Raw genomic sequence first — 7,500 nt, forward strand, 5'->3', positions numbered from 1 at the left:
TTTTTCCCAAATATGACAATAATAATAATAATAAAATTTCAATTTAAAAAAATTGTCCTTTGGGATCCCGATACTTTAATTGCAGCTATGTGGTATAGTTATCACCGTCATTTTGGAAGGATTAGGGTTCCAGACCCGTTCTGAGCAGTTGAGTCATTGGGAAAGGAACTTTATTCACATTCTCTCACCATACTCAGGCATAAATTGGGTAACTGGCTTTTAACATAGGCCTGTAAATTTGCCGGCATTTCTGGCAATTTCGCTCTGCCGGAACAAAAAATTAATTAAAATACTTTTTCATTTTGTTTAACAGCCTATTGAATTGGTGAAATTCTAAGAAAATATTCTGGGAAATGGGGATTTTTGCTCATGTTATTGAAAAAGCTTCAGCTCGAGGATTTTCAGGCAAGTTTTTCAGGGGGCAGATGCAGGCCTGTTAAACAGCATTGTCTCTTTCTGGAAAAAATGTAATATTGCCTAACAAGCGTCATGTCTCGACCTGCATGTAAAGTCTTGCTGTTGATAATAATAATAATGGTATAGATTTATAGTGCGCCAAACATCCCTTCATCAGGGCGCAAAACATAGATTAACTTAATCATGAAGCCCTAACACAGTACACGAACAACGCTAATTATACACATAATCAAAAGAAAGCCTGTCGGAATAAGAATGTAATCAATCGACGCTTGAATTCCTCTAGTGAAGAAGTGTTGGCTATAAACCCCTTGCAAAGCGCTTTGAACAAATTTTCATTTCATGGAAATTGCACTATATAATTGTTCTACCCTTGTTCTAATTTGACAAAGCTTGATGTAAATTTAACGGAAAGCTTAAGGATTGTAAAAAAAAAATAATTTAAAAATTGAGCTTTATATTATAGCGCAATATCCACTAAATGTGCTCAAAGCGCTTTACAAGGGGTCCCTGGTCAACAGCAACATTTAACATGTAGAACGGGACATGACGCCTTTTAGGCGACACTACAATTTTTCGGACAAAGAAAACGCTGTAAACGGCCAGGTATTCATTTTACACCTGAGTACGGTGAGAGAATGTGAATAAAGAGCCTTTTCCAAGGACTCAACTATGCGTCGAGCGCAAGGCTCGAACCCATGACCTTCCGATCCAAAATCGAGTGTCATACCACTAGACCACATAGCCACACAAGGACCAGGACCAGATTGTAATAGGCAAGAAATGAATATATTTCAACAATCAATTTTTTTGCCTTTACAGGAAGGCCAGCATCACTGCTTGATGAAACTGATCCTGATTGGGTTCCAACGTTAAAGCTTGGACATGGGGCAGAGAAAAAAACAGACCATTACTCATGTCTTAAAGATAGGAACAAACGCAATGACTGCAGGCAGCAACGGCTCTAGTTGAACAATCAACAATTGGAGAAACTAGCTCAATCATTGACCATGTAAATGTAAGTGTATTGATTGTATCTGTTTAAAACAATATTTATGTCTGCATGATATCTCTTCCTACATATTAATGTTTCTGTTGGCTTGGGACATCTTGTAGAGTGCTTTGGGTTGATATTGCATGCACTATATAAAAATAAAAGCAGATCTCACTCTCAGGAAATTTAATAGGCCCAAATCAAGCAATTTTTTGGGGGTAAAAAGTGAGATTAGCAACGTTTGTGCCGTTCATTACACTTTAAGGTCATTGCATTGCCAGTTGAAAGGAAGTTGAATAGAGAGTGAAAAGATTGTAGATCTATGCACATAACAATAGACAAAGGGCACAAAATCATATTTCATATTGCAAAGCTAAGACACAAATCTATGACTATGAGGAATGTAATAAGACAAAGGGGAATAGAGCACATATCAAGTGACTTCATTTGCTCATAAGGTATGTAAGGAATGCCTGTCTGGTGAGCCAGTAATGAAGTCAAAAGTTTGTCCAAATTGTTGGTGCAAGAACTGACATCAAGAGAAGTTTTTTTTCAAATAACCAGACTGTACAAAAGCTTACATGGTTGAGTTTTAAGACTTTTAACTTCAGAGATAATAAATAACTGAACAAAAACCATCACTTCATTTGAATCAAAAGCTTTGTCTTTATTATGTTGATTAATTTTGTTTTATTGAATGAATGGGCAATGACAATTAATAAAAGAGGAAGATCCATTAAATTTGAGGGCAATGAAATGAATACTATTGTGAGCATGTCCTTCTATGCTATGGATAGGTTGCCTTTAGGATAGTTCATACAAAATTAGAAAATCCTGAAGGTTTTTGTCTTTGACTATAGCGTAACAAATTTTAAAAATATAGATTCTCTTTATTCACCTCTAGGAAAATTTGTCTTTGGAGTCTATTCTAAAGGGAGACTGAAATAACCCAGCCATTGCCGCAACACAGCGCCACAAACTGAGCTAGGGCTGAGGTGACTTGCTCAAGGCCACACAACGTAGTGACAAAGTGTTCTTATGATGAGATAGATAGAATTAAATGAGTTCACCCATATTGATTTATTCCTCAATTATTAAGATCTGGGAGGAAATGTTTTATTAACCTTAAATTATGCTGTTTAAGCTAAATAAATATATTAATATTATAGTCTACATGTTATTTTTACAAGCCAATTGTCATTTCATTGTGTAAAAGGCAATCTGCACAAATCAGCAGAATGACCAATCAAACGTTTTTTTTTACAGAAGCATGTACCTATTCCCTATGTATGTACAAAATACACACGCTGGCAACAAATTAAATAAAAAAATTAATAAATTATATGGCATAAAAGAAAAAACAAACATTCCCAGAAATGTAAAATATTATGGGCTAAGTTTGTCCATTTTTATTGGTTATAGCTAGCGGTATCTACAAGAAGTTGATGGTTAGGTGCAGCGCTTGTAACACTCAATGGAATTTTCCCGTGTAGAGAAAACATATATGTGTGTTTTTTGTATACTGGTGTAGGAAATACAGTTCTTATTTTTTTTTTTTTTTGGCGAAGGCCAATAATTGCCCGAACATTACAGTACAGCAGATTTTCTGAGCATACATAGTTTGATTCCACAGGTGATAGAATTACATTTAGTTTTTAAAATATTTGCGTGTTACTTGTAGTAAATAAATAGTTTTAGAATTTTTAGGTTTGCCAGTAATTTTGTGCTCGATGATAAATATTTAACATTTGCTGTACGGAGCAATGGTGATCCACAACTCTATTTTTTTAAAAGAATAGATTTCCACATAATATGCCAAACCATTTTGGAATTCATCATAAGGTTCAGGCACTATTGGCATTTGAAGTTGAAGTCAAAGAAAAACTTTTAAAAAAAATTATTTTGACCTGTAAAATGAATGACTTGCGTATTTGAGAAAATGGGGCTTAAGTTTTCTTTGTTTTCAAACATATTAAAATATTAAAATTAAAATTCCCAGTGACACGATAGACGCCAGAGGTGGTAGGTCAATAATGTACTATTTGCTCTATGAATTAACTTAATCTTGGTATTTCTTTTACAGGATTGTGAAGACAGACATTTCAGGTTCCCATCTTGATGCTGAGCAGAAGGCACTTGTCGACACACGGAGTCCACTATAACCCAATTTTTGGGAATGGCGAACCTGAAACGAAAAGAAAGCAGTCAGACTTTTTATTCATTCTTTTCCAATAATGCTTGATTTTATATACCTTTTAATCCTTTTCATTCTTTTCATTAGACTAATACATGTGTTAAACATTTTTACTTTTGCCCGAAATGTTTGTGAAAAAATTGTACTAGTTGTAGTATTACTACTAGTAGTAGTAGTATTACTTCTGTTACCATTATTATATAGCAATGACTATGAAAAATGTTTTTTTCTCTTTTTGAAGAAAATTTTTATCTAAAATCCAAGCCCCATCTCCACTGAGTAAAAATGTTTTTGAATTTTGAAAATCCATTCATAAATAAACAAGTTATACAGTTTTATTTGGATGACTCGCAAAGAGGAAAAAAACGCGAAAATATGAGACGCTTTTTCGGCATTTTTTTTTTTCGACCTTTGGTTGTATCTTGCGTAATAAGTGGATTAAAAGATTGAAACTTGAAGAGCAAATTAGGATGGTGTTTTGTAAAATATGGGAAAAGTACTCGTCATATTCATATGAAATTTTACAACCAAAAAGAAGAAATGTTCATGTATTACCTTGTCAGCGACAAAACCTCCACGCCCGGTAGTTTTAGAAATATTTTACTCCAAAGAGTAAAAATCTATTTTTAACGGTCTTCTGGTAATCGCACGAGTTTTGTCGCTTGACATAATCTAAAATTACCTTTTTTTCTAACAGTGTGCCAACTTTCAGTCATATTCATAGATAAACAGCGTCGTAATTAATTTTTTAAAATAGCATATACGAAACGGCTTCGTCCCATATTTTGACGCGAATTCGGGCACTTCGTGAGCGAAAAAGAGGCCCAAAGATTTGTGCGGGATAGTCATTGCTATATTATATGTTCTGCAATAATATTCAAAACCTAATAATATTTTTGAATTGGCAAATAAATAGAAATCCATTGTATATTTAAACATGAAGTTGGAGCACAATAAAGAAAATAAAGTACTGTAATGACTTTTTTTAAAATTTGTTTTATCCGTTGCTTTTGTAATTTGATGGTGAATGCTTGACTGAGTTCTCATTTTTCTATCCTGGGTCATTGACCTTCCATTGTGGGCAAGGTCATTATTGCTTTCTTCACCCCCCTATGTCTGTATTCCTTTTTCAGGTAGCTTTCTATCTTTGTTTTGGAATAAGATTACATGCTTTTTTTTCCCTGTCCTTAGATGAGAGAGTGACAAATGGATGTAAATTTATTTTGTAAATTTATAATCAACATTTTATAAACAATAGACTGGGTGGGGTCTTTGACTTCCCATGGTGGCAAGAGGTCATGCTGTGTCCTCTATCCCTTATATTGTTTTCCAAGTTTCTTTATGTCCTTGTCTTGGAATGAGATTACTTGGTTTTGTCCTTTCCCTTGCCGGAGTCATTGGCTGAGAGAGAAACAGTCAAATGAATATTGTTGGTTTTGGGAAAAAATTTTTTTTTTGTCTTGTAAATCAGTTCGCGTAAATTTTTTTAATTATATTATATTATGTGTGTATATATAATATGGGGGGCGAAGTGGCCGAGTGGTTAAGGCAGTGCACTGTGATCCGGATGACCCAGGTTCGAGCCCCGCTTCAGGCACTTTCGTTTTTTTTTCCTTGAGCAAGATTATTAACCCCCAATTTGCTCACTTGAACAACGTGGGTGATTCCTGTTGACATCAGACATCTTGTTTGATGAGTTATCTATATTCCTTCGTGGAATGCCTAGGCGACGATATCTTATGATATCGCTGCGCAAAAGGCATAACGTAACTTAATATAATATAATAAAAAAATAATACGTGAACGTTTGAGTGTATTCCTCTTAGGGGGGACCTGTGCTTGTGTCAGGATGAGACTTTTGGGTGTTATCAGACTTAGTACACTGATAGCATTCTCTTGGAATCTACATTCGTTCCTCTTTGTCTTACTTTTCTTGTGTGCTTTTAATTGTAAATCTGGAAATTTTTACAATCCCATTTTATTCCTTTTTACTGGTGCTGAAATGTGTCGCAAGTGCAGTAAAACTCTTGAATCAAACATAAACATTTGAGTGTATTCCGTCTCTGGATGGAACTGTTAGGCGATCTCAAAACTAAGCACATTAATAACTGATCTACTTCTGCTCTGTATTTGATCCAAGCCCATTTTTCTTACTACGTATTTCGCAACAGCTTTTAATTGTGCTGAAAATGACCTAATAGTGTCGCAAGCACCAAAAGTAGTCTATCAGAACCATTAGGTCTATAGAGCCAGATTTCATCCCAGCTTCTATAGTGTGAAAATAATAACTTGTTACCCTTCTAATAGGCGCTTTCTATTGCCAAATTACTGCTGGGTGTACAAAAATAAAAGAAAGGGGAGGGGGTGGGGTCTTAACTTCATCTAGGATATATCTCGGTCTCTTTGATTGTGAAATGGGTGCTCTACCAACTGAGTTAACGGGACTGCCATGAGTCGCAAAACCATTTAAACGTTTATGTCCGAACACACTGACTGAGCAAATGTGAGTAAAGAGGCTTTTCCAAGGACTCGACTGAGTCTCCCATAGTAGAACTTGAACCTATTAAAGAAGTTTCTTATTTCTTTTTTTTTTTTTAAAGTTATTCATATTCTAGTTCAAGAAAATTCATTGTAATGAATATAGCCATGTGTTAAAAACCTCTATATCGTATTATCAATCCTGCATGGAGTAATATAAATAAATGTAGAAATCAAAATAATAATATGTAACAACAGTAATAATAATCATAGAAGTGAGATGAAAACGGGGGGGGGGGGGGGGGGGGGGGTTACCTTAGCAGCTAGTACCACTTTCCCACAGCTAGGAGGTTTAAACCATTTTACATCCGTCACCCATCCATTGTAGGCCTGATTATAAGTTGTCAGTCCCCTGTAAGCCTGAAAAAAAAAATTGTGGCAATGGTGGTAATATTATTAATTGAAACTAGAGGATAAAAACTGTTGTTATCACACTTAGTTAACAACAGTGAATTAAATTTGCTGTGAAATGTGGAGTACTCATCTGAAAGGTTATTAGAATTATTCAGAGAGACACAATTCCATAACTCAACATCAGCCGTGGGGCTAAAAATTATATAGTTGGGGGATTGAGTAAAATATCGAATAAAAAAGTAGTCATTCAATGGAGCCGAAGTTTAACCTGGTTTGAAAAGCGCGAAACGGACCATAGCAATTGCTACCCTTTAGATAGGACTCTAGTCTATGTCAAAGTACTTTCCGCTAGATCTAACAGACTCAGCTACCCAATCACTGCTGGATTGACAAGGGGAGTGGGATTAGAAAAAAAATATTCACTCGGGATCAAGCTCAGTCCCTTGGAATGGGGTGGGGCTTTTAAAACAGTCTTATGGGTATGATGTTTTGTTACTGTATTAATCAGTTTGATTTGGACCACATTGATTTTATAGTCATTGCCTGCCCTGGTGTTTTTAATTTAAATTATTATTTATAATCTTTGGTGAATTCGGAGGAATTCATCACCTTAAAGGCAAAATAGTTGAAATTTGAATGTAACCGCAAAGACTCATTGATCCACTACTTAGACTGACTTAACTTAGACTAAACTTACTAAGACTAAGACTAAGATGATCACGACTCGTGAAGCAGGTCATATCATATTAATATTCCCGTGTCAGGTTCGACATATCTGTCTTCTGTGATTTTTTGAGAATAAATCTTACAATTAGCCGTGAATGGTGTAACATAGTATAGGTATAGCATAGGGAAACGATTAAATAATACAGACTTACCGTGAAATGTGTAGACCGTGTAGACAGAAACTTGTGATCGTGACGAGGTAGTTCGCTACATCAAACGATGAGACTGGCTGTAGTTCCTAAAGATTATGGCACCAGTCGTGTTCACAAATGGCATA

General features: G+C 35.2%; 2 long non-coding RNA genes across 2 annotated transcripts in view; one reads left to right on the top strand and one right to left on the bottom strand.

Moving 5' to 3' along the window:
* The window catches only part of LOC144977597 (uncharacterized), a 5,982-nt gene extending 1,386 nt beyond the window's left edge, over positions 1-4,596 (top strand). Inside the window, exons 2-3 of the long non-coding RNA XR_013646344.1 lie at positions 1,240-1,435; positions 3,495-4,596. This is a non-coding gene — a long non-coding RNA (uncharacterized LOC144977597). The remainder of the gene's footprint in view (positions 1-1,239; positions 1,436-3,494) is intronic.
* The window catches only part of LOC144977598 (uncharacterized), a 4,174-nt gene continuing 132 nt past the window's right edge, over positions 3,459-7,500 (bottom strand). The window contains exons 1-3 of the long non-coding RNA XR_013646345.1: positions 7,376-7,500; positions 6,399-6,503; positions 3,459-3,596 (exon numbers count right to left, since the gene is read on the bottom strand). The exon at positions 7,376-7,500 is cut by the window's right edge and continues 132 nt beyond it. This is a non-coding gene — a long non-coding RNA (uncharacterized LOC144977598). The remainder of the gene's footprint in view (positions 3,597-6,398; positions 6,504-7,375) is intronic.

Source organism: Berghia stephanieae, chromosome 7, assembly GCF_034508935.2.
Source record: "Berghia stephanieae isolate SIO BIC M18660-M18661 chromosome 7, UCSD_Bste_1.3, whole genome shotgun sequence".
Taxonomy (NCBI): domain Eukaryota; kingdom Metazoa; phylum Mollusca; class Gastropoda; order Nudibranchia; family Aeolidiidae; genus Berghia; species Berghia stephanieae.